At 48.8% G+C, this 26,508-nt stretch overlaps 1 protein-coding gene across 4 annotated transcripts in view; it reads left to right on the top strand.

Annotated features, from left to right (window-relative positions):
* peb (zinc finger protein pebbled) overlaps positions 1-26,508 on the top strand; it is a 674,329-nt gene that overhangs the window by 592,497 nt on the left and 55,324 nt on the right. The window contains exon 1 of one of the 4 annotated variants that reach the window (XM_071665439.1): positions 7,129-7,446. The exons of the other annotated variants lie outside the window; for them this stretch is intronic. The gene's annotated coding sequence lies outside the window, so the exon portion shown is untranslated. Of the gene's footprint in view, positions 1-7,128; positions 7,447-26,508 lie in introns of those variants that run through there. 4 annotated transcript variants of the gene reach the window in all.

The following is a 26,508-nucleotide window of genomic DNA, read 5'->3' as shown; positions in this document are numbered from 1 at the left end:
CATGGAGTGACCCCAGTGTGAGAAGGAAGGGGCCACATCAGACGCTGGCACTCATGGAGTGACCCCAGTGTGAGGAGGAAGGGGCCACATCAAACACTAACACTCATGGAGTGACCCTGGCTCTGTGATAAGTGGGAGGATACTGTGAAGACGATAAGTTGCAGGAGGATGATAAGTTTCTCTCCAGTCGAACGATCCCCGGACCACACCATCACATGGTCGTTTCGGGGTCTCGATTTCGTGGAACACCTCTCTTACAGCGTGTGGTCCATGGTGCAAGACCGGATGGGGTGATCGGGCTTCTGGGCGGAGGGAAGACGTTGGGAAGGGGTGGGTGTGGACCCTGAGGCAAAAAAAAAAAAAAATGCTGTTCGAGAAGGGAGGACACAAGACTCTTTGGGAGATCGAGTCGACCAGCAACATGCAGTGACTACCAGGCAGATTCAGGTCTCCTGAAGAAATGGATGGGCTCCTGCTGGTGTTTCCTCACGAGAGAGCCTCGTCGTCCACGCCTGCGGGAGCAGGAACACATGGCAGATGACAGAGATACCAAAGAACTTGAAGGTGTATGACGCAATTATCTGCTGTAAGATAGTAATAGTATCTTATGTTTCAAATCTCTGTAGAGGGAGACAGGATAGTAAAGCAGAAGGCTCCTCCCCACCCACCACTATAGATGGAGACAGGATAGTAAACCACCGCTTCCTCCAGCAGGGGGACAACTGTGAAGGATCACCATGTAGTATATAGTATACCGAGGTGGGAATCTTATAGGAAAAGATTAATGGAAAGCATCTTCTAGCTGCTTCAACCACGGGATGTTCAAAAAAAAAAGACTTTATTTCAAACTTTTGTCGAAAAAAGTAACGAAAAGTGTTGATACATTCATATTAATACATTCATATTACGTTGTCATTCTTGAACAGGTTTGTTCATCGGTAAATAATAACATTAAAGTTTGCCTGATTATGATTCAAAAGTATTGATCATTTTCATTCTTGACAGTATCTGGTGGTAGTTTGTTCCCATGTTCTGTACCCTTACTGCTGAAAAATATTTTGTCCACATTTGTGATTACATGTCCTGCCTCTTGATATTATACCGCTACCTCAGGTCTTCGTATGTCGTGTGTTGTAATCATCAAGATTATCATTTTGAAAGCTCCTACTCACAGTCTACGATTTTCTAGAGTAAATGATTCTAGATCTGTGAATAAATCGTCTAAGGGTATATTTCTAAGGTTGGATCAAGACCCGCTTACCATCTTTTAGGGCTTGGGTGAGGTCTAAGCCAGCGGACTCGTCACCCTAGGCAGCTCAGCCCACACCCACATCGCTGTGTGTGGAGAGCAGGTGGAAGAGGAAGACCACCTCCCATGTTGGCCATGGTCTACGTGCCTCCCACGATAACACTGTTCATGGGGAGGGGAAGCACCACTTCCACCCTCCCTCGTGGGGAGGGTCAAGGCCACGCCCACAGTTCCCTTTGGAAGATGAATACCACGCCCACGATGTATCGAGAATGACAGAAGACCACGCCCACACTATGCCTTAGAAAGGATAGGACCACACCCACCCCGTCCGTCCTCAAGGTTGGGTCAAGACACATTCGTAAACCCCTGGCTGGGGTTGGAGGAGCCAGTCTCCCACAGTGGCCCAGCCAGCTACTGGCTTCAGCAGAGGAAATCCTTCTAAAAAGTGTAGAGGCTTACAACTGCGTGAACCCCTTGAGCATAATGACACGAACCTCGAGTACGACCTGGTATAACCCAGGTTAAGGGTCAGGTCAGAGGCCAGGGCCAGTATACTCAAGGGTCGTGCTCAAGGGTCGAAGTAAGACAGTGACTTGTTTCCATCTCACGAACAGTCCGCCTGTGGTTGGTTCGAGCCGTTCGGAGCAGGGGCAGTAATGAACACTGTCAGAATGTGGCTTCACTTGATAACTGTTAGGCTGTTAAAAGACCCTGATAAGACTGATAGAGTATCGCGCTGGGATAGTGCGAGTAGTGATGGCGGGGGTGGCATGAGGTCACTGCTGGGTTTACACATGTGAACCTTGTGAATAAGGCAGGATTCACTCACTGCTTCACATGACGGCTAACCCGTGGGAGTAAAGTCTTCGTGACACGCTCGGTGCACTCCAACTCTCTGGGTACGTTACCATCTGTAACGCGTAGGTAGTACGGTAACCCTTCACTATACATACAGTACAGCAGGACTCCGCGTTCCGGACAAGCACACTAATCATTACAGGTCTGGGTCAAACCCGGTTCTGTAAAACGTAGACGAGAGACATCGTTCTGTACCGCACGCCTGTACACGCAGCAGATCGCCAGACCCTAAAAGCATAAAGCGCCGTCAGCGAATGATTATCAAGTGGCGAAGAAAAAAAAAAAGAGATCTTGATAATGTATTGAGCTGATGTAAGACTCGTTTCGAGAAAGACGGCAAGAGGTCAGGCAGTCATAGAGTCACGAGGCCATCAGGAAAGAGCTGTGTCAAGTTAGAGCTATTCCCAGTCACGTAACTTCTGGGAAGGCGCTCCACCCTCACTCCCCAGAACAAGACCACTATCTTAACACCCCCGAGATAAGGGAGAGGGGGTATCAGCTGTTGCTGAGAAAAGCATCGTCCAGCATCCTTCGTAAACACCCGTGTTCGTGCGTCCGTGTGCCTGTGTGGCGCTTCGGCTCTTGACTTTACATACGATTTTAATCTTAGATTTCTTGATGCCAACAGTATTGTTCACATCTTCATTTCGCTTAAGAAGTCAACAGTTATGTTCTGTGGTTCCCTGTGTCCACTCAGGCCCACCTCCCGCCCTCCTCTGTCGTAGCACCTTACCCACTGTACACTCTACATCTGCCTACATCTACCTATTTACTTATCATCCAGACAAATGACTATATCTTGAGCAAAAAGGAGAAATTAGCCTGTGTTTCCACACGTCCCTCCCTCATGATTTATTTTGATGGTTCTGCTCTCGTGTACTGCAGCTGAACGGGTGTATGTCTTCCTCAGGGAAGTGGTCCGCGTGAACACCATCATGAATGACCCTCAAGGGACGTGCAGGTGGCTACCAAGAAATGCCGCATTCTCTTCTCTGTTGTGTGGATGGATGGAGCGCTACTCTCGTCTCCTTGCGACTTGTCTCTCTTAATTCGGAGCCATGCAGTCGGACTCTTTCAAGTGGTTCTGCATCGTCGTATGAGCTGGTGGCGCATGCGTCATGCAACGGGAATCGAACATACTTAGTAAACGTTTTTGTGAACATATTTTTTTTTTTGTAGGGGCTCTTGATAGCAGCTTTAACGGTGACCATCTTGTAAGTCTTCCCTCCATCCCCCCCCAAGTCGTCTCCTGCGCCTTACTTCTCTGTACATGATGACCGAGATCAGGTCCGTCGTTGTCATCCGTCCACAACTTGACATAACGAAGATGAATTTCATGTTGGCTGTTCTCCTGCTGCGTCTTCGCCAGGTACGCGAATTTCATGTTGGCTGTTCTCCTGCTGCGTCTTCGCCAAGTACACGAATTTCATGTTGGCTGTTCTCCTGCTGCGTCTTCGCCAGGTACACTCTCTCCACCGTCGAAGGATCTAAATCTGGCACATGATCTGTACAGATCAGGGATTACGAGGCCCTCCCTCCTGCTGATCCCTGATGTTCACTGTTGTTAGGATGAGACTTGTTCTTTTAGCGACAGTGAATTGCTGGGAGTGAGGATTAGTTTCTGTAAACTGATGAAGCATAGAATTCTGCTCGCCGTTTTCACTGCTTCTACGCACTGCTTGGCTTTAGGTCATCGAAGATCATCACACCTAAATCATTTTCCTCATCTACCATTCTTAGCTCAAGAGAATTCATACTATAAGTTGCCTTCTTGCTTTTATTGTCAGTGTGTAGAATTTTGTGTTCACTGGTATACACTTTCATTCGCCACTTTGTTAGGCCCTGGTGATATAGGTCTGTCTCCCAACTAAGGGTCATCTTGCAAAATAACATACCATCTGTGTCGTTTGTTAGAGAGAGAGAGAGAGAGAGAGAGAGAGAGAGAGAGAGAGAGAGAGAGAGAGAGAGAGAGAGAGAGAGAGTCCCAAGACTGATCCCTGAGGTACGTCTAACCATACAGAGGCTTGATGGTTACTGACGACTCTTAGTTCACTTCCAGTTCCACCCGTTTCCTTGACCACCAAATTATACAACCCCATCTATGCTGTGTTACTTTCGCTGTTTCTGGTCATCTTTGATGTGCGGGCTGTACTGAAATACGTCACTTGCTTTACTCTAAACGTTATTATTTTTTTTTCTATGGTGACCGACATGGCACTGGAAAAAAAAAAAAACACGCCCTGTCATAAACCATCTCGAGTGAAAGGTATAAAGTCAGAGAGGAAAAGGCAGAAGAAATGAATCAGTGTTCCGTTTGTGTTTGTAGAGTTGAATATCGTTCTATGGATCTCCCTCCTGTCCTGCTTGACTCTCGTCCTAAGCCTCTTTCTCCTGTCATGCCTGACTCTCATCCCAAACCTCTCTTTCTCCTGTTCTACCTATTCTCGTCCCAATCCACTCTCTCCTGTCCAGCTTGACTCTCGTCCCAATCCTCTATCTCCTGTCCAAGGCAGAAATGTTATGCGAAGAAGTAAAGACAAGAGGAGTATGATCATTCCCCAGCCTAGCTCTTCGATGGCATAAAGAGGTATTATAACGATCAGTCCTGGAGTGGCCGGTCTCCACACAGAAACTATGGGAAGCAGCAGCCACACGCGCGTCTAACGCCCATGCCTTGCGGTTAGGGGACACTTTGGAGGACCCACCCTGGTTGTGTGTGTGGCCAGTACTCTACAGTGGAGTGTATAAAACCCCTGTACACATAAACATCTGCTCTCAAGAAGATTACGGGACTTATTCAACACTTCCAGCTTTTGGGAGAGAGACTCTGTCATGTTGATTATGCCAGACTTCCAGGATAGAGTGAAGGATGTGGCTACACGCCCAACATATTTAGATTACTACAGGGTTAGACTGGAAACTGAAACTCTCCTGTGGTAAATATTTGACATGAAGAAGAAAGCCAGGGCCTCACTATCTCAATCTTATGTTCTTTAATGTCAGCTTCCTCCATTGCTCTTGGATAAAACTAACGAGGACCTTCACCTCCAATTCACTTTCATTCCACTTAATGTGGACAGCACATCTTGGTCTGGTAAGTTGACATGTTCTGAACCTTCTCCTCCACTAGTAAAGGAGGACTCGACCTGTAACGCAAAGATTGTTTCATTTGCAAATGTGGATAGAGAAAAAAAACATGAAAGCGTCATTTGAGATCTTTGCCACGACTTCACTACTTTGCACTGCCTTCAACTAAGTCATTTCTTCCCCCACCCCATCATCAGAGGGTCACTTGACCGGTAATGACTTTCTTGGTCTTGGCGTAGCCATCACAGCCTTTATAGCTACTTGTACTACTTCAGGCAATATTCGCTTCCCATTAACGCTTTCTTTGATGTCGACGTGTATTAGCTTTTCTACAGAAAATTGTGTCATTTACTCAGTCGTGTGGAATATCGCTCCCCCTTTTGAGTTCATCACGTGCTGTTTTTGGTGGGCAAGAGGCAGTCTTTCATTCATTGCTCCACCTGTTTGCCTCAGCTGTGGTGAAATGAATGAGTCTATGTTATACATCGGCCACTGTGTCTCTCTCTCCACTGCTCCGAGTAATGGTCCAGCTGGACCATTACTCCTCCCGTTCTGTCGGTATTCTTTTCCTTATAGATGTTATCCCAGCTTTCATCCAGCCAGGAGCGGACCCGGGATATCATTAGAATTGGCGAGGTTAAGATCTGATGTATGTGTCTTTATTCTTTTAAGTCTGTCTGTCTGGTTGATCAACAAAATAAGTAGCATTGAAAGCTAGTAAGTCAAATGTAATGATCTCGTCCTCTAATCACCACGATCACCAAGATGATCCATCCCATCATGATCATTATCACCGTCGTAATGATTTTCATTATCATCATCATTATCATCATCATCATAATGATTATCATCATTATCATGGTCACCATCATGGTTATCATCACCATGATAGTAATCACCATTGAGGTCATCATCTCCATCATGATTATCACATCTTGTTCATCATCATCATCGTCATTATCATGTTGATCACCATCATCATCATGGTCGTCACCATCATGATCATCATCACTATCCTATTCACCATCATGGTCACCATCACCTATCGTCACTATCACAGTCATCATCACCACAACCATCCTCACCATCATGATCATCCCGCCACCATGACTGTGATCATCATCATCATCATCATCATGCTAGTCACATCACCATCATCCATTACTACTACCATCACCATCATCATCATCATCACCATCAGTTAAAAGAATATGACCAACGTGAGCTATAACATCACGGGTGCCTCACCACCACCAACACACACCAAACCACCCACTACCTCCACCTTCTCCAACTCTCATCACCACCAGTAGCACCAACAGTGCACACCGCACCACCTCCACCACCTTATAAAACATCCACCACTCCTCCGCCACCAGCCTTCTGCCCTGGCGGGAACCACCCTCGACAATGAATGAATCAACAGACTCTAAAGTCTCTTTTATTTACATTGAAACGTTTCTCAGTCATCCGGTGCACGACCTCGTCTTTGAGAGGACACAGGACGTCTGGGAGGAGTCAGCTAGCTGGGCTGTGTGTCTGCATACGAGTCATTTAATGGCATGAAGAAATCTTGAATCGCTTCTCCTCTTCAACAGCCAGTTTGCCTGGCCAGTCTCGCGCGTCATGTACAGCTGCGTGCGCAGGTTAGATGGCTCGAATGACTCGAAGCAGTTTCGTAATCATTTCTTTGTTATAACATGTATTTGAAATATTAGTTGGTATGTGTTTTGAGATTTTATGTTTGAGACACTATTTGGTTTCAGGGAGGTTCCTAGATGTGTGAGGTTAGATGTATTGTTTGAATTCAGCGTGAAACATAAAATGTAAATAGAATGTAGGGAGGGTTCGAAGCGTTTTATTTTTTCAGTTTGAATCATTACCCATCGTCCACTGATGCGCCAGCTTGGCTCATGTGTTGCCAACGCGCAGAGGACTCCAGAATTATCGTTGTTTTCGCATCAGTACCGACGAGCAGAGGCAGATCGCCGCAAATGAAATGAGACGTGAGAGTTGGACAGTGTGAGTGCGCTGGGTGTTGCTCATGAAGGAGGGGGAGGTTCGTTGTGCACATCGCCTGAGTCGCGGCGTCTGGAGTCTGGGACACAAGACCTGATGTCTCACAAGAGGTCCTGCGCCCCGGTAGACAGCATCCCCGGGCGTGGTGCGCTCAGGTTGCCCCCTATGGACCTGCCCTCGAGAGACAGAGCGTCACATTCCCCGATCAGAACTCCTCCGCTGACAAGAAGGTTAGTGTAGTGAATGTGGGGTGTAGAGATTCCAGAGGCATCACTCGTGAACTGGTGCTGGAAGGTGTTACAGCAGATCCGGGGTATCGTAGACTATCAGGGCGTTAGAGGAGAGTATTCGTAGAGAGAGGGGCTGTCCTCACGTTGCAAGCATGTAGTCCTCAAACCCTATTCTTGAGGGAGCACTAAACGAAGCATCGCAATCGTAGGCCATGACTAGAAAAGATCATCGTGAGGGTAAAAGAAAGATGTGCGCGTCTCTTCAGCACAACATGGCGGCGCGCAGGTGTTTACCGTGTGTGTATGTGTGTCGGTTCTTGACTAGGAGTCTAAACTGTAAGCATCCGTTGTATGCAACATACGAAAAGGTATATAGGGGGAAAAACTATACAGGCTCTCTCTTTTTTGCTGCTTGGCTCGACTCCTGACGACGGTTGACCCACGAGAAAACGAGGTAACAAGTGGTTGTCGTCAGAGCTGTGCTTCCCGGGAGGGCGTCAGTGGTATATTCTAGTCCGTCAGGTCGCTGTAAGATGGGTCGAGGTAACATTCGTGAGCAGGTGACTCTTGTAGCCGATGATCAGTCACTGTTGGTCTTGAGCACGTTGGTACGGCCCTTGAAGACGTCGACAGTACGGGTCTTAAGCATCGCCCCCTCACAGGTCAGATTAGATAGGCTGTCCTACTCAGGGGCTACACCTCCGTGCTTGAGGCTCGTACCGCTGTACTTAAGGTGTTAAGTGTTCTCTCTATTGTATTAAAGGCTTTATTCAAGGATTTTTTTTTTTTATCCCGGACGAGGCTGGTTGACCATTTGCACTGTACAGTTGACTGGTAGGGTGTATCTGTAGGTGACTCGATCGTACAGTATGTATATGATACAGTCGACCACGCCTAGAAAGCTGCATTCGACTGTTGTGCAGGTGGAGAGAGTAATCCCCGGTTTCCATTGGCCAGTTATAGAAGAAATAAACCTGTGCTTAACTTGCAGTGTGGCGAACATTAAACTTCTCTGATGGCTGGATTCATCCAGTTATCCTCGTATCGAAATTAGCTTTGGATATTTAGATAATTTTCTTTTTCCTCTGGAATGCTTGTGTCAGTAGTTCAGGGAAGACCAAAATGGTTGCGGGGCGTGACGGCATATTTTTGTAATACAGTATTACCTAAGGTGACAGTAGTGAGGGTTATGTACATCAGGGGAAAATGTGGGGTTAAGTGATATAAATGTTGGTGAATTTGGGGGGGAAAAAAATATGAAGTGGTTCATAAGCTTAGCTCAGCATCGCTGTTAGCTGTGAGATCTGGCCACAGTTGTCGTACGTGTTTTACATAGTTCGTTGTCACTACAGAAATGACCTAGGAGCATCATCCGAAGTATTGTTTACCGAACCATATTAAATACGGCGATAGAGGAGAACATGAGGTTAATCACTGTAAAATGAGGTAGTATACATGTAAACTGATCAACGGAAATTACGAAAACCTCTCAGCTCGTAGCTGAAACGATGGTCAAGTGTACCACCATTAATATATTGGTCGGCGGCCAACCGGGGCCGGGAGGGGGATCCTACAGTTTGTTTACATCCGGCTGCGCGTTGGTGTTGCGTGTTGGCCAGTGTGGCGGCGGCGGCTGAGGCTCTTCCTCTGACCTAGTTGTTGAAAACTTGAGATAAATCTTGATCACTAGGAAGGCTACGTGAGGCTTTCGTAGGTTTTTCTCTTTTTTTACAAGTGTATTACGTTTACTTTAATAACTTATTTTCCCGAATATTCTGTTAGCAGCGCCTTAGGTAATGTCGTTCAGAGAATATTATTATGCTCCATAGGTAATTCATCAAATCATAACGAACATTATATAGCAAGTACAACGTAAGACAGCTTCGTTAAACTGATGAAGTACCAGAAGAGAAGCGGATCATTAGAAAGTATGAAACATAAACAGCTCACTCAATCATCCTTATTTGCCAAGATGTGTGTAGTAGAAATATATCAACACTAAATTGGTCTATTGATGAGAATCGCATGGGCTGGATGCAGGTGGGGGAGGTTGAGCGATGGCTGGACCAGCAGCCTGCCGTCTGTCCGCTTTTTTGGGTTGTTTTTTTTATAATTTTCGACGCTTTGGAAGGTAAACGAGGGTTTGATATAAGTGTTTCGCGTAATTTTAGATTAATCATCTCACAACTGACATAGTGTTTAAGACCGTCTCCATCATAGCTGGTATCGTACGATAGATTAAGACGCTCAGGCTCACGCTTCGCTACTGTTGTTATGTTGTGTAAAGACATTAGCGACGGTTGGTGAAGGTGCATCGTGAACCCAGAATTACACACACACACACACACACACACACACACCTCACCATCACCAATATCACACCACCAACGCCTCAACCAGTCACCACCATTACCATCACAACGCCACTACCACCATCACTTCCAACGCCACCAACCACCTGCTACCACCAACGCCTCCACCACCACCATCACCACTGGCAACACCACCAGTCATCACCTACACCACCACCTCCACTAACATCACCAACACCACCGCTACCACTACCATCACCACCAACAAGGCGACCATCACGACTAACAACAATGCTGCTACCACCAATACCACCACCACTGACACCACCACCACCACAGCCACCACCACAGCCATCACCACTGACACCACCACAGCCATCACCACCACTACACCACCACCACAGCCATCACCACCACTGACACCACCACAGCCATCACCACTGACACCACCACAGCCATCACCACCACTGACACCACCACAGCCATCACCACCACTTCCCCTCCAATACCACCACCACTAACACCACCACCACCACAGCCATCACCACCACTTCCCCTCCAATACCACCACCACTAACACCACCACCACCACAGCCATCACCACCACTTCCCCTCACCTCCAACCCCATTATTACCATCACCTCCCCTTACCCCCAACCTATCACCCCACGACCTACCACCAACCACCCAATTCCTCCCACCCCGCCACCCCAGACCCCACAACAACTACCCCCACCCTCACCGTGCCGTAGGACGCCACGGATACACTGGTACCTTTCGATATTTTTAACGACAAAAAAAAAAAAGAAATATACAAGAACAGAACAATGAACAAGGTTGAGGTGATGAAACCTGGCGCGCGAGCCAGCTTACGCACTACGCAGCATAACGCAATGCCTAACCTTCCCGTGGTAAGAGAGAATGTGCGTCACGGTTCATCCTCGGTATTGGGTTGGGTCCTCACTGGAATCCACCTGGGCCCGGTGAGGGGCGGTGTCATGTCGTCTTGCGTCCGTCGTCCGGAAGGAGACTCATTCCCCGTGGCCGGATAGGACTGTCATTCAGAAAAAAAGTCTAATTATAAAAGTCAATTCGGTGAAGTTAGGTGGTAATGAGACGACGTAATGGCCGTCATGTGATGGTTAGGATGTGAGGCTTGAACGTGCCTGGCCCCTTGCGCGGGTACCGGACGTTGTTTCTCATGTTAGGTGTGAGGAGCAAAGGCGTTTCAGACCTCTTCCTTCTTACGGGCACGACGGTGCAGACCCTTTGGGTACGCTGGCCTGGCTCCTGACTTGACTTGTCTCGTTTCAGACCTTCTTAAAGGGCACGACGGTACGACCTTTAGGCACGACGGTGCAGCCCTTTGGGTACGCTGGCCTGGCTCCTGACCTGACCTGTCCCGTAGTAAAGGTCAGGTCAAAGGGTAGGGACCATCTCACCCAAGGGTCTCAAGGGTTCATTCAAAGGCTCGTCCGTCGCTCCAGACGCCGCCGCCGCTGCCGCCTCACTGGAAGAGGGAGAACCCTCGCCGTGTTGCTGAGGGTCGAGACCCTGGGTGTTGTGGAGGGTCGAGACCCTGGGTGTTGCTGAGGGTCGAGACCCTGGGTGTTGCTGAGGGTCGAGACCCTGGGTGTTGTGGAGGGTCGAGACCCTGGATGTTGTGGAGGGTCGAGACCCTGGATGTTGTGGAGGGTCGAGACCCTGGATGTTGATGCAGTGAAGATGATGTTTGTGGTCGCTTGCTGCAGTCATACACACACACACACACACACACCACACACACACACACACACACACACACACACATCCTGTGATGTTCATTGCTCACTCCAAATGTTTCCATCCGCTTCGTAAACCCTTTCGCCGCCTCCTTCATATCCCTCCCCGCCTTCACACCTCACACACCCAACTTCCATTGAAATCACCACGTCAACCCACCCAATCCCTCCCTCTTGCCGCCCCTTGTCCCATCACCCATAACAATGATCTCCCACCAGAACCTTCCCCCTTAACTACCAATCACTGAGGTCTTTGGTTGCCATCCCCTCTCACAATGAGGAAGCGGCCGCCTCTGGCTACACATATATCTATAATTGTTTGCCATTCTTTACTGTTTACCTCCCTTATCTATTCTAAGAGGCCATATATCAATAATTGTTTGCCATTCTTTTCTGTTTACCTCCCTTATCTATTCTAAGAGGCCATATATCAATAATTGTTTGCCATTCTTTTCTGTTTACCTCCCTTATCTAATTCTATAGAACTAGGTCTTCCTGTCTGCCTCCGCCCTCCTCCTCCTCCAGCGTAGGTCAGCGACCTGGAGAGAGAGAGAGAGAGAGAGAGAGAGAGAGAGAGAGAGAGAGAGAGAGAGAGAGAGAGGGAGGGAGGTTGACGCCATGGCTGCCGAGATGCTCTTGGCGAATCCGTCGTGACCTGTGTGAGGAGGCGGCGGCCGGCAAGCATGTGTGGACCATGTACAGATACGGGGCGACTTGAGGCGCTGATACCGCCACGCTGGGGTATCAGTTATTTTAATGTTTTTGTATAATTGGTCAGATAAATTCGTGGTATTATTTGGCCATGATGATGATTGTAGGTACTTGAACTTAATAAGTGGTAGGCCTATGTGGCAGGCGAGGCCTAGGGTTTTATGGAGCAGGTCGGCGTCAACTGGGTGACCTATCGGTGGAAGCCAGACACACACACACACACACACACACACACACACACACACACACACACACACACACACACGACCTGTCGCAATCTGCGATAATCTGGCCCACTGCCGTCCGAACCAGAGCCATCTTCGCCACGGCGTTAGATGCTGTAGATGTACAGAGCTACAGCGGACGCGCCTCTCATGTCCTCTTGCGTCACGCTGTACCGGGAGAGGCCGACGTAACCAGCGGCCGTGATGACGCTGTCGCCACTCTGTCTGTGGAGATCGCATCCGGTACAAGCAGGCGGGTGTCCTCGCCCCGCACCCGCCGTCGCTTGCCAGCCTGTCTTGAATCACGATGGTACGACCCTTGGGTAGGATTGGACCTTCATCTCTGACCTAAGGGTCAGAGATTCGAGAGCAGGACAATATATATATATATACCCGTAGGGTTGAGGTACCGTCGTGGCCCTAGGGTTTAACAACCACTTCTACCACACACCAGCACCACGCATGGTTAGGACCGCTTGTTATCGTCAGTATCATCACCGCCACCATCCATTCAGACCATCGCTTCCTATCACCACCACCACCACCACGCCACCATCATAGCCATGATCACCACCATCGCCAAAGGGTACCACCAGGTCAACGTCTATCGCCACCATCACGTCAACACCACAGGAACCATTTATCTCCACCACGTCCCTTAGCTGACCTAATGTCCCGGAGTGGTAGATGTTGTGTCGGGGTTAACATCCTGGGAAATAAATACGTAGTCCATAGTCGTGATTTATTCTGGGTTGAATTTCGTGACTAGTAAGAGGGAGTCATGACTAGATTAAAAGATAAAAAAAAAAAGGTCAAAGATGTCGTCTTGAAAAACAAATGCGATTTAAGATGTTTGTTGACGTGTAGTTCCTGGCACTACTCACGTCTAAGGGAACGAGGGTGGCGTATGCCTAGGTAGGGGCGAAGGGAGGCACGTGTCTGCCCGTCTTTATTATGCAGCACCAGTCGTGTAGGGCGCGTCTCTGAGGGCGTGAGGACATAGACGCGGCGTCTTTTCGATGGTCGTACTGACTACACCACCAAGACGTCATTCTAAATGACATTAGATGTGTGACGCTGTGGACGTCCCTCTTGGAAACCCACTGTCTTTCTGACCAACTCGTGTGTCAGCCGCTGAGCGTCAGTCTTACCTGGGGAGGGTTGCGACACTGACGGAGGTGCCACAACATATCACCCGTTGAAGTAAGCTGGTCCGACGGGTTGATATTGCCGCAGCCAGTGTCCACTCCTTTGCATTTCCCAGCGTTTTGCCTGACCACTCTCGTGTCTGCCTCCGTCAAGCGTATTAGTCTACCCAGTAGTTCCTACAGTTGTTCCAAGGTTGTGGTTCGCCGAAGCAGACGTCAGCAGAATACAAAAACAAAAAAAAAACCACAAGACGTAAAGTATGAATTAGAGAATGTGATGAGGAACCCGATGGGTAACCTGGTGTGGAAGGTGATAAGAGAAAAAAAAAATAGGCTATTGTTGTTGTTGAAGTAGGACGTAGGTGTTTGGCCTTTAGCAGTAGATGCAAGACCGATAAAACTTGGACAAATATTCGCAATGTGTGTAAAAACTTTAGCTAAAACCCGCCTTCCTCTGAGGACACCAGTAAGGAAGACCATATTTACACTGAGAAGGCTTGTGCCACACTGCCATTTTAGGGTCGTTCGTCACGTGGGGGTCAGCATGGTCCACGCCCATCCTCACTCGCCCTACCCACGTCCTCCTGGGGAAGCCACACGCCCCTCCTCTCGAAGCCTTGAATCATTTTCCTCGGTACTTGGAAATGTTAGGCTTCGACAACCCCGTGACTTAGGAAACGATTGTCGGCGCTTTTTTTTCTTTTATTTTTTTCACGCAGTCAAGACAGTCTGTGATAGATTAACAGCTGTGAGGGAGGGAGGTAGGAAGGCTGAAGACAGCGGTGAGTTGGTCGTGAGAGACTTGGTCCTCGCGGACGTCACTGGCGGTAAGCACGAGCCGCGAGCAAACAACAGAGCCAGGAGGCTGTACGCTCACCACCGCCTCGGCTGTCCAGCACATGTCGCCTGAGGTTTGTGACGTGATCCACCCAGAGTCCTGTCATGTGGGTGTCATGTACTCCTCCTGTGGGAAGCAGAACCTGATGTACCAACGAATGATGGCTTACTTGTGTAGAGGGTAAAGATGTTCCATCTCGTGTCTCCTCCTGTAGAGAGAACAGGACACGACGTTCTGGTTTGAGTCCAAATCGTAATGGAGGACGCCTCCTTTGTGTAGCAGACGGGAGGCTTGGTCTCGGTGAGTCAGTGTTAAGATGTCTTCCCTTGTGACGGTGTCGGAGGAGGAGGAGGAGGAGGAGGCGGAGGCAGACGAGTGTCCCCAGTGGATGATGTGCCCCTTTGTGTAGAGGGCAGACGGCGGTATCCCACTGCATTACCATCCCCCCTGTGTAAAGGGTAGTGGGATAGGACGACGTACCGCAGTGTATATCTGTGTCCTGTGTATGACTCTAGCAAGGGAGGAGGGGTGGCAAAGTACCATTAGGAAATGTTCCCCCTTGAGTAAAAAAAAAAAAAAAAAAAAAAACCGAGTGATGTCTCCATTAGTGTGACGTCCCTCTTGCGTAATAGTTAAGAGGCGATGCCCTGATCGGTGGTATCCCACTGGGATAGGAGTCGGAGGGTGGTGATGTCCCCAGGTTGGAGGGGATGACGATCCAGTTATGTCTCGCTCTTGACCCCCACTGTTTAGGGCTGGACGCTGCTGGATGCTCACATCTCAATAAGACCTCCTCAGCAGATGGACGCTTTTCACCGCCTCGTTTCTCCGTCCCCCGCTGGGCCAGTAGATGGAACGAGGTGACTGCAAGAACAGGCGACGAACTTCACGCTGAAGTAGATGTAGACTCGACGTAGGCACTGAATGCTGCTGTGACAAAGAAAGGCATTAGATAATGGGGCAGAGGGACTAGGGCCGGACTTAGGTATGAGCAGATGTGATCACGAGTTTACACGTAATAGGTTTCGTGTAGAAATAAACGGAATTCCACGCAGGCTGGCTAGAGCTTCAGACGTCAGCCACAATACGGAAAGAAGTATAGATGTGTCGCAGAGGATGGTATGATGCAACACGTCAGCGGACCATGGATAGACAGACGAGCATATCCTGGCTCGACTTTGAGTGCTATACGCACGTCAGATGCAGAAATGAACCCAATACATAGATGGACAGTTACCGAGACGTGGTGCATCATTACTTTCTGGTTTAAAGGTGAAGAAAGTGGCATAAAAGGGCGCGTGGGAATATAGATGTCGATATTGACATTATGTCGAGGAGTTGGAGAGAGAGAGAGAGAGAGAGAGAGAGAGAGAGAGAGAGAGAGAGAGAGAGAGAGAGCCGAGTACAGAGCTGCTGTGAGTCAGGCGGGCGTGGGGTGTTGGTCACCAGGGCACACGTCACGCAAGGTTATGAAAATAGAGTGAGGTTGTGAGATGCGAACCGCCGGCTTGATGTTCGCTTCTGGAGACTTTGTCTGGTGAGGGTAGCCGTGTTGACCCACGCCAGCAACACCACCTCCAGGAGGGGTCGTATGATCTCTCTCTCTCTCTCTCTCTCTCTCTCTCTCTCTCTCTCTCTCTCTCTCTCTCTCTCTCTCTCTCTCTCTCTCTTTTACGACACTCCAGAGGATTTCGTAAAGAGTGTTGCTTCTAGTCTTGCGACACACCACCCCCCAGAGGGTGGTTTTGTAAAAGCAGTAACCCAATCGTATACCAACCACCCTGTTGGTGTGTAATGGAGCAGGAGAGTGTGATCTGCTGTGGAAGAGGTGGAGCAGGAGAGAGTGATCTGTGGAAGAGGTGGAGCAGGAGAGAGTGATCTGTGGAAGAGGTGGAGCAGGAGAGAGTGATCTGTGGAAGAGGTGGAGCAGGAGAGAGTGATCTGTGGAAGAGGTGGAGCAGGAGAGAGTGATCTGTGGAAGAGGTGGAGCAGGAGAGAGTGATCTGTGGAAGAGGTGGAGCAGGAGAGTGTGATCTGCTGTGGAAGAGGGGGGTTTACCCCCAGCAGGGGGGTCATGAGACAAGGTCACGCTGCAGCTGTGCCTCAAACGTGGCGTCAAAGAAAGAATGTTATGTTGTGATGTGAGCTCACAGGACTGGAGGAGATGGGTATGCTAAGCTCAGCACTAGAGGGGGGGTATGCTAATCTCAGCATTGGAGGGAATGATCATGCTAAGCTCAGCATTAGAGGGGATGGTCATGCTAAGCTCAGCATTAGAGTGGATGGGTATGCTAAGCTCAGCATTGGAGGGGACGGGTATGCTAAGCTCAGCATTGGAGGGAATGGTCATGCTAAGCTCAGCATTGGAGGGGATGGGTATGCTAAGCTCAGCATTAGAGGGGATGGTTATGCTAAGCTCAGCATTGAAGGGGATGGGTATGCTAAGCTCAGCATTGGAAGGAATGATCATGCTAAGCTCAGCATTGGAGGGGATGGGTATTCTAAGCTCAGCATTGAAGGGGATGGGTATGCTAAGTTCAGCACTAGAGGGGATGGTTATGCTAAGCTCAGCGCTGGAGGTTCTTGGTTGTGTGTCTGACCCTCAACAACAGACTGATTTGGTATGTGTGAGATGGTTACACTGAAGGATTTCGTAGCTCTGCCTCTGGGGTGAAGAATTGTTTTTTTTCCACAGTTTTTCTCATAATAATGTCTCTGTAAATGGAATTTTCATGCCTTTGTGTTTTAATCATGAGAGTCCACGATGAAATGAGACACGGTAAGTTGCCAAGTGCACTTTCGTGTAATAATCACATCATCAGGGGAGACACAAAAGAGAAATATAACAAAGTCAGTTGATATATAACTAAGAGACGTAGCTAGGACACCTTTTGGTAAACAAATACCCTTTCTAATCAACCCACCTCCCACTCTTTTCATGCCACAAGCATCTTTTGCGCAATCCATCACTGATTCCCTAAATACATCCCATTCCTCCCCCACTCCCCTTACTTCCATTGTTCTCACCTTTTTCCATTCAGTACTCAGTCTCTCCTGGTACTTCCTCACACAAGTCTCCTTCCCAAGCTCACTTACTCTCACCACCCTCTTCACCCCAACATTCACTCTTCTTTTCTGAAAACCCATACAAATCTTCACCTTAGCCTCCACAAGATAATGATCAGACATCCCTCCATATATATATATATATATATATATATGTATATGTATATATATTTATATATTATCCCTGGGGATAGGGGAGAAAGAATACTTCCCACATATTCCCTGCGTGTCGTAGAAGGCGACTAAAAGGGAAGGGAGCGGGGGGCTGGAAATCCTCCCCTCTCATTTTTTTATTTTAATTTTCCAAAAGAAGGAACAGAGAAGGGGGCCAGGTGAGGGTATTCCCTCAAAGGCCCAGTCCTCTGTTCTTAACGCTACCTCGCTATCGCGGGAAATGGCAAATAGTATGAAAAAAAAAAAAAAAAAAAAAAAAATATATATATATATATATATATAGATAGATAGATAGATAGATAGATAGATAGATAGATAGATATAGATATTGTTCATAATTCTGTCATAGTGAAAAGGGAGAAAAGCAAGCGAGTCGTTAGTGGATTTAGATATGAAACCAGGGTTTGAAATCCGGCAGGAATTCACGAGTTCAGACTTTCTGAGAAAAAAATCTAGTCTCATATGTGTTCTTGGAGAGAAGGCCGACGTCAGTGGTTGGTTGAGAGGGGAGGGGTGCGCGGGGGGGGGGTGTTCAGAAGGGAGCTCGGGGGTGGGGGGTGTGAGTGGGAGGGGGCAGTACTGGCGTTTGTTGTTTATATGAAAACGTCCGAGTTTGACCGAGGCATCACATCGTCGTCTCTCGTTGTGAAGACTGCAGGTCCAGTGTGTGTGTGTGTGGCTTGGCCCATCCTCCCGCAGGGTGTGGGTCTTCCGAGCAGTGCTTGCGAAAGCCAGGGAGGTTTTCCTCGACTTGCAATTTTTCCTCAGTTGTGAAGTCTTCATACACGCTCTCTCTCTCTCTCTCTCTCTCTCTCTCTCTCTCTCTCTCTCTCTCTCTCTCTCTCTCTCTCTCTCCATCATCATCGCTCTTTCCTCTGGTCAGTCTTCCATTTATCAACATTTCAATCACTCTCCTCCAATCATTATGTTCTGCCTTCCTTCCTTCCTCCATCCATACTTGCATTGGGGGACGGGGAGAAGAGGGGAGGTGGTGGTGGTGTCCAGAGACTCGCCCGGCACAACCTTCCTCCTTTCCACACACACACACACACACACACACACACACACACACACACACACACACACCTCCTTGTCTTGTGGCAATGTGAAAATAGGAAGAAGAAATAAACAAGTCTCGCCACATATGTTTACAAATAAGGTCACCACCATCAGAGAGCCTTCCATCATGATGTAAACCCAGGTGAGTGTGTCATCACGGGATACCACACACACACACACACACACACACACATACGCGCGCGCGCGGCTACGCTCGAGGGCGTGACACACGTTGTTATAATCAAGGGAGAGAAAATCCTCCCGAAGTTCGTGAAATGGAAAAGGGGGTCTTGGTTACATGAGTGAGGGAGGGAGGGCGTTCGCCGACTCCACGCACCCAACCCTCCACACCAGAGGAGAGAGTCATCTGTCGCCATTGACCGCTTTTGGCCCTTTCTCCCCTCCGTTACCCTCTCTCGCGTTACATGCTGGGTTGTAAATCCCCAGCAGGACATTTATCTCGTGATGTGGTCTGCTTTGGGTGAAGTATTCCTCCTACTCGTATAGCAGTAAAGAGTCTTCTCTCCACCTCCCCCTGAGCCCAAAGGACCGCCACTCACCCAGGCCAGATGACCAAGGGAGCGAGCGAGCGAGCGAGCGGTGTGTAGTCATGAATGAATAAGAGTTGCTACACCAGCAGAGGCGAGGCGAGGGAGGGGCAGGGAGGCCATGACGCCAGCACAGCCTTCCCTCTGCTTCTGGTTGTGGCCGTCCGTCATCCTGTTTCTTCACGACGGATGCTCGGGAGGACCACAGGGAATTTCTCTCTCTCTCTCTCTCTCTCTCTCTCTCTCTCTCTCTCTCTCTCTCTCTCTCTCTCTCTCTCTCTCTCTCTCTCTCTCTCTCTCTCTCTCTCTCTCTCTGGAGTTTTTAGATCAGTAGGAAAAAATTTGTTGGACGCGTCAGGAAGCCGAGGGCGACACTCGTCCTCTCACGATCAAAGTTGGGAGTTGAATGTCGAAGTCTTGATTGAAGTACGTCCGAGGATCGTAAAGTGGGGCACGTCTCTTCAGAAGATGCGACCAGTGCGGGTGTATGTCGCCGTCGCGAACACACGAAGAAACAACAGAAAAAACAACTGAACTCTAGGGGACGGCCTGGAGCGTTCGTGAACGGGAGTCGTGTTGACCATCACGTTACGTCACGATCAACCCCCTCCCACCCCCGCCTCCTCCCCACGCATTGCTGTAGGTCATCGTGATGCAGGATAAGGATGGAGGGAGAGAGGAGAAACTTGACCCCGCGTCTGTTTCCTCCCACCAGGAGACACCTTGACGGATCCCATCCTCCCTCCCTTGGGATCGTACGTCATGTGTCCCACTAGGTGCCCCAGACTGGGGTGCGGTGGGATCAGGATGGTTTACATAAGACCAAACGTGTGATTCGCAGATTAGAAAGATCCTCGAGGTGTATTTTTTTTCTTGGTTGTGTTTCGCCGTAAACGTGTAATTATGAGAGTGTGGTCACTTGTTGGAGGCGGGTGATGGTGTTGGCGCCAGTGTGTGTGTGTGTGTGTGTGTGTGTGCCGCGTCACGTACTGCTGCAGGGCAAGAGGCGGGAGGGAGGGTTGGGGCCCCCCCCACTCACGAGACCTCGCATCACTTCCACTTTTCTCATGGGTTTGTTAATTGACACTCTCTTCATACACTCCCGCTCGATACACATTTCCCCCCCCTGATCTCCCCCTTTGACCTCCCTCCCCCGTGACCCCTTTCCTGTAGGGTCTTGAGCAAGATAGGGAGTCAAGACTATTATGACCCCTACAGCAGTGATGCCCTGCACGTTCATCCTCCCTATAAATACCGCTGACACTCGTCTCATTTACATATTACAACACATTTGTCTTTTCTACTCACAACCACCACATAATGTTCAGTATACGCCACTTGATATCTTTTTTTTTCATATTTGGTTCCTTTTTTTTCAGTAATGATGTTTGATAGGTTAAAATGAATTTACTTAACATGCTTTCAGTGTCACGTGTGCCATAGTGTGTCATGCCTTATGACACGCTAATGTGTCATGAAGACCAGGAGGAGTGAAGGACTTTATATAGCCTATTGCTCCCCTCCCGTGTTCTGTCTCCAGTCACCACTCCCCTCCCGTGTTCTGTCTCCAGTCACCACTCCCCTCCCGTGTTCTGTCTCCAGCGCACGGCGATGCATGTGAGCGAGGCAGAACATGCATACGACACAAAGCCTTGAAACTCTCGCTCCCCCAAAATTTCAGTCTGTAAGACTCTCTCTCTCTCTCTCTGGTCTCACGTTTTTTACACTAGGCTCCGCGGCGATGCAGGACGCGCGTCGGCCCATCAGATCAAATTTATAAATACAACCATAACAGTAGTGAGGCCATGGCAGAAATTTTCTCGTGGCACCAGTGAGTTTTGTCAGTAGATTCATAGTCGAAGTCAGTGGTCGGCCGACACAGGCGCCGGGGGCCCAGGCCTTCGTGAGGCCAGGGTCCCCTCCCACCTCCTGTAGCCAGAGGAGGAGGCGCATGCAGGAGGGGAAAAGTGTGGCTGATCCCACGTAGCTGGTTTTGATCGCCCCGAGATCTGATTGTTGGCCCTGATCATCGCCCGGGACCTGGCCCTGCCCCTGACAGCTGGCCCTGATGATACGCACGTAGAAGCAAAACACACACACACACACACACACACACACACACACACACACACAAAGTGTCTGAATTGGGTAATTTCGGTGGCAAATGAAAATGATTCTCTTTTGCATCGTTCACATAGTTCAGCTCGTCAGTTATAGATGTGAAAAGTGTCTCAAGTTCCGCCGTCAAGCTTTTAAAGCGGATCCTGATCGAAGCGTAGCTAACTTAGTTTACCTAACCTAGTCATAACTTAGCCTAAAATAAACGAGTTAACATAACCCAACTTAACCTAACCTAGCCCATCCCAACCAAACATAACCTAGCCTAACATGAACGAGTTAACCTAACCTAACCTAGCCCGTCCTAACCTAGCCTAGCCTAGCCTGACATATCATAGCATAATTGAACTTGACCAAACCTTTCCTAACTCTCTCTCTCGCCCACGGGACACGTTGTTCGACCCCAAAGTTTTAGAATCCGGCTTGGTTCTAGTAGGGAAACGTTTTCGTCCTTTGTGTGTGTGTGTGTGTGTGTGTGTGTGTGTGTTATATTGCCTCTGTCTGTCTGTGTGACTGTTGCCTCTCGTTGTATCGTTGTATTTCATCCAGTTGTTTGTAGGTATATCTGTTATTCCCGTTCTATTGGCCGAAAAACAACAGAGTTTCCAACTTAACCCAATGTAGCCTTGTGTAACCAACCTACGTGAATATTGTTAACCAAACCTAACCTAACCAAACGTGAACCTTGCATAACCTAAGTGAATATTTGCCTAACCTAACCTAATCTATAGTAATCTTGCATAACGTAAGTGAATATTGTTATCCTAACCTAAACAAACCAAACCAAAGCTAATATACCTTAAGCAAATCTTATTTGACCTAACCTAACACACCCCGACCTAACCTAACCTAACCAAATTAGCCTTAGCTCATGTATTCAACCTAACTTGGCGTTATGTGTGACGTAACAGTATCGAAGATCAGTTCTTAATGTGACTAACGTTGTTTAAGATCGTTGAACTTCTGCTTGGTTCCGACACGGGCCTTTTGCCTGTTGGCGGCGGCCCTTGCTAACTCAGACTAGTCAGACCTGCTTAGGTCCGGGTCCTCAACCCTCATCCATGACAGGTCCAAGCCCTCGCTACTCACTCCAGCAGGGGTTTAGCTAGGCCCACACTCCTCACGCCAGCCTGGTGCCGCACCGTAACCTCCTTAACCGAGCCAAGTGTTCCTCCTCCTTCACCCTCTCCCTTAAAGACACCTCTCTCTCTCTCCCCACTTCACCTCTCTCTCAACCCTCAACCCCCCACAAACATTTTATCACCACCAGAAATCGGGGAACATACGTCAGTGTAGACACGTTGAAAGTAATGTATTTTGGTAATTAGAAATATTACTCATGGATATCAAATGTTCAGTAGTCAGTTATTAGAAGTAAATGGATTAGAGAAGAAATTCGAGTAATGGCGTGAAATACAGGGAAAAGGATGAATTGCTGCATATGATAGAACATATACAGAGGATAGAAACAAAACTAATTCCGTCTCTCGGAGATTAGCCTTAAGTTATTCTTAATTTCAAAAGCACTCTCTGAGTAGACCTAACAGTCTTCAAAACGCGGTACTTAATCGTTTCGGAAACGCGAAAAATTCATGTTAGAGAATCAGTATTCAACAACCAGAAATAACAGTCTGAATCAGATATATGGCAAAAGCTTTTTCAGCTGTAGAGTTGCAGAACACGACCACTACAACATCATGTTAATACACAACGTATCAGTAACTTTACATCAAACGCAGGAAGTACTTCACCGTTATCTAGGCATGTTTCAACATGCCATTTGAAAAGTCAGCGATTTCTTCTCCTCGTTCCAGTTCTAAACTTCTTGGCGAAGCCTACTGCAGTTCGAATCGTTTTCCCTTAACTCGCTGGACGATGTTCCCTCATGACTTGTTTCCCCTCTCTGGGCTCTTCCTACCACGAGTGAGAGTAAGACCTCCCTCGGGGTACTGTTTGTGTCCTCCAGCAGATAACCTCTCCTTCCCATGTACTCACTCACTCCTCACCCTAGCTAGCTTGGTCTAGATTCTCATCCCTCACCCCGTACCTAGTCCAGGCCCTCATCCCACTTTGGATTGGGTTCTAACTCTTCACCCCAGCTAAGTCCAGGTCCTTACTCCCGACCTTAGCAAGGTCCAGGTCTTCACTCCGTACCTTAGCCAGGACCAGGCCTTCACTTCTAACCTTAGTCAGGTCCTGGTCCTCACTTCCCCCTTAGCCAGAACCAGGTTCTCAAATCCACCCTTAGCCAGGACCAGGTCCTCACTCCTTCCTTACCTTAGCCACCAGGTCCTCACACCTACCTTGCTCCGGGTCATCAGTTCTCATCGATTCAGGAGCCAAGTTCCTTGGTGTCAGACACCCGACCCTCGCGAGTGGACGGAAGGGGGGACACTCGTGTCTTGCTCTCTGCTCACGTCACGCCTTTGTCTGGAATTCCAGGCTACTGTATGACGCTTTGGGCTGAGTACAACCGTCATCACTAGGACATAGCGACCTGCCTTCCGCCAGTGACGACTCGGCCGCTGTGGGCGGATGAATGGTTCATGTATGTTGGAGATTTATCGAGATAGTTTCGTCGTCGGATCCATGCGAAATTGGCAGTTCGACGATCTTTGCTCGAGTGGATCTGGGTAGTTTGTGGCTATATTTAACACTGGCGTTATTGGTCAGTTGTTGATGCACAGGAGGGAGCCAGGAGTCAGTCAGCATGACAAGGCATTCGTCGTTTACACAGAATTGTGTTGTCGGGCAGCTAGCGAGGGAGGGGGTACGGTTGAGAGCTGGCGGAGGGACGGGGCGTGTGGTGTGGGTGGACCTTCAAAGGGAGGTCAGGTAGGCGAAGGGGTAGCAGCAACAGCAGGAGGAGCATGAGAGCCGCTGGGTACATTGGTTGGCACATTCTTCGACCTTCCATGAGGACACAAATATAGACCAGTTTCCCTCAAGCCGCTGGGAAAGATAAACAAAAGCCAAGGACGAGATATCCGGTCCGGATAGTGACGTCGCTGGGACTTACCTCACCGGTTCTTATTACCACCATGCTTACGTCCAGGGAAGGGAGGGAGGGACGCCACACACACACACACACACACACACACACACACTGCTATACAGTATGGCACTTGTCGTAGGCAGATGGTTGCGCTCTCACTTTTCCCCGAGTCTCACACTGACGCCACCTTTTAGAGTTCTAGCGAAGGATGTCATAAGACTGGAGTGAATGGTGATCTAAGGTACGTGTGTGTATGTGTGTGTGTGTGTGAGTGTGGTGAGGAGGGGTGTGTGTGAGTGCGGTGAGGAGGGGTGTGTGTGAGTGTGGTAAGGCAGGTGTGTATGATGAGGCAGGGGTGTGAGTGTGGTGAGGCATGGGTGTGAGTGTGGTGAGGTGTGTGTGTGTGTGTGTGTGTGTGTGTGTGCGTGTGTGTGTGTGTGTGTCAAAGACGTTCATGTGAAAACTAATGTGTATTGTGAGGATGAGGGATTGATAAGAAGTAAAGCAGAGTGACCACCAAATCATCCAAGCTAGGTTCAAGGCCGACCGAACACTTTACTGCCACTGTTCCTCCTACCGCCACTACACTGCTAACAATGATAATAATAATAATGATAAAGTGCATATTCTTGAGAATTTATTGATCATAGATTATGATATGTAAAAAAAAAAAGACGCATCACACCTCTCGAATTTTAAGACATATAGATATAAGATATTGTCGCGAATATTATACAGTGAGAGAATATTGAATCATGTGAATATCATCAGACGACATAAGTTGTTGCAGATGGCTGTTAAGGCTTTACGTTGTATATTGGTTGGCCTCTTGTGGCGCTCCGATCAGCAGCTGGGCAGTACGCCTAGTCTGCCCGGCCAGTATTGTGCAAGGTCGTGGAGGGTGGCACTGGCGGCAGGCAACACCTGGCCAGTGTTGCGGTCGTGGGCGGTGTGTGTGTGTGTTGCTGGAGGCAACAGGTGGCGGTGGTCGGGGTCAGATAACACTGCCTCAACAAACTGTAGACGCACAGCTTTGCGTCTCCGCTGGAAGTTAAGTGTCTGGGGACCATGCTGGCAGCCTGCTGGACCTGGGGTCTGGAAGTTAAGTGTCTGGGGGACCATGCTGGCAGCCTGCTGGACCTGGGGTCTGGAAGTTAAATGTCTGGGGACCATGCTGGTAACCTGCTGGACCTGGGGTCCGGAAGTTAAGTGTCTGGAGACCATGCTGGCAGCCTGTTGGACCTGGGGTCTGGAAGTTAAGTGTCTGGGGACCATGCTGGCAGCCTGCTGGACCTGGGGTCTGGAAGTTAAGTGTCTGGGGGACCATCGTGGCAGCCTGCTGGACCTGGGGTCTGGAAGTTAAGTGTCTGGGGACCATGCTGGCAGCCTGCTGGACCTGGGGTCTGGAAGTTAAGTGTCTGGGACCATCGTGGCAGCCTGTTGGACCTGGGGTCTGGAGGTTAAGTGTCTGGAGACCATGCTGGCAGCCTGCTGGACCTGGGGTCTGGAAGTTAAGTGTCTGGGGACCATGCTGGCAGCCTGTTGAACCTGGGGTCTGGAAGTTAAGTGTCTGGAGACCATGCTGGCAGCCTGCTGGACCTGGGGTCTGGAAGTTAAGTGTCTGGGGACCATCGTGGCAGCCTGCTGGACCTGGGGTCTGGAAGTTAAGTGTCTGGGGGACCATCGTGGCAGCCTGCTGGACCTGGGGTCTGGAAGTGTACCCGCGTCATCACGTCACCAAATAATAATGTTTTGTTCTGTGTTTCTTACGTCTTCGTTTTCTTTCTTTCTCTTCGTTTACCTTCTCCCAAGTCATCAAGTTTATTCGTAATGGTCATTAAAAAGAAAATTAATGTCCAATACTTGGCTATATTTTAGCTAGTGGTCGTAAAGGTGTGAGGTTGGGGTGTGGGGGAGGAGGACTTTTTAGTACGTCCCACACTGTGTATATACATCAGATTGGTCATTTGACCTTTTAGTCATCATCATCTTTTTTTTTCTTTTCTTTGTCGTCTCCAGCCAATGGTCACGACCTTTGACATAAACGAGTCTCTCACACACGGCTCACACCGACCCGGCAACAAACTC

This window comes from Panulirus ornatus, chromosome 1, assembly GCF_036320965.1.
Source record: "Panulirus ornatus isolate Po-2019 chromosome 1, ASM3632096v1, whole genome shotgun sequence".
Taxonomy (NCBI): Eukaryota; Metazoa; Arthropoda; class Malacostraca; order Decapoda; family Palinuridae; genus Panulirus; species Panulirus ornatus.
The sequence above is the reverse complement of the archived record's forward strand: the minus strand, read 5'-3'. Positions and strand labels throughout refer to the sequence as shown.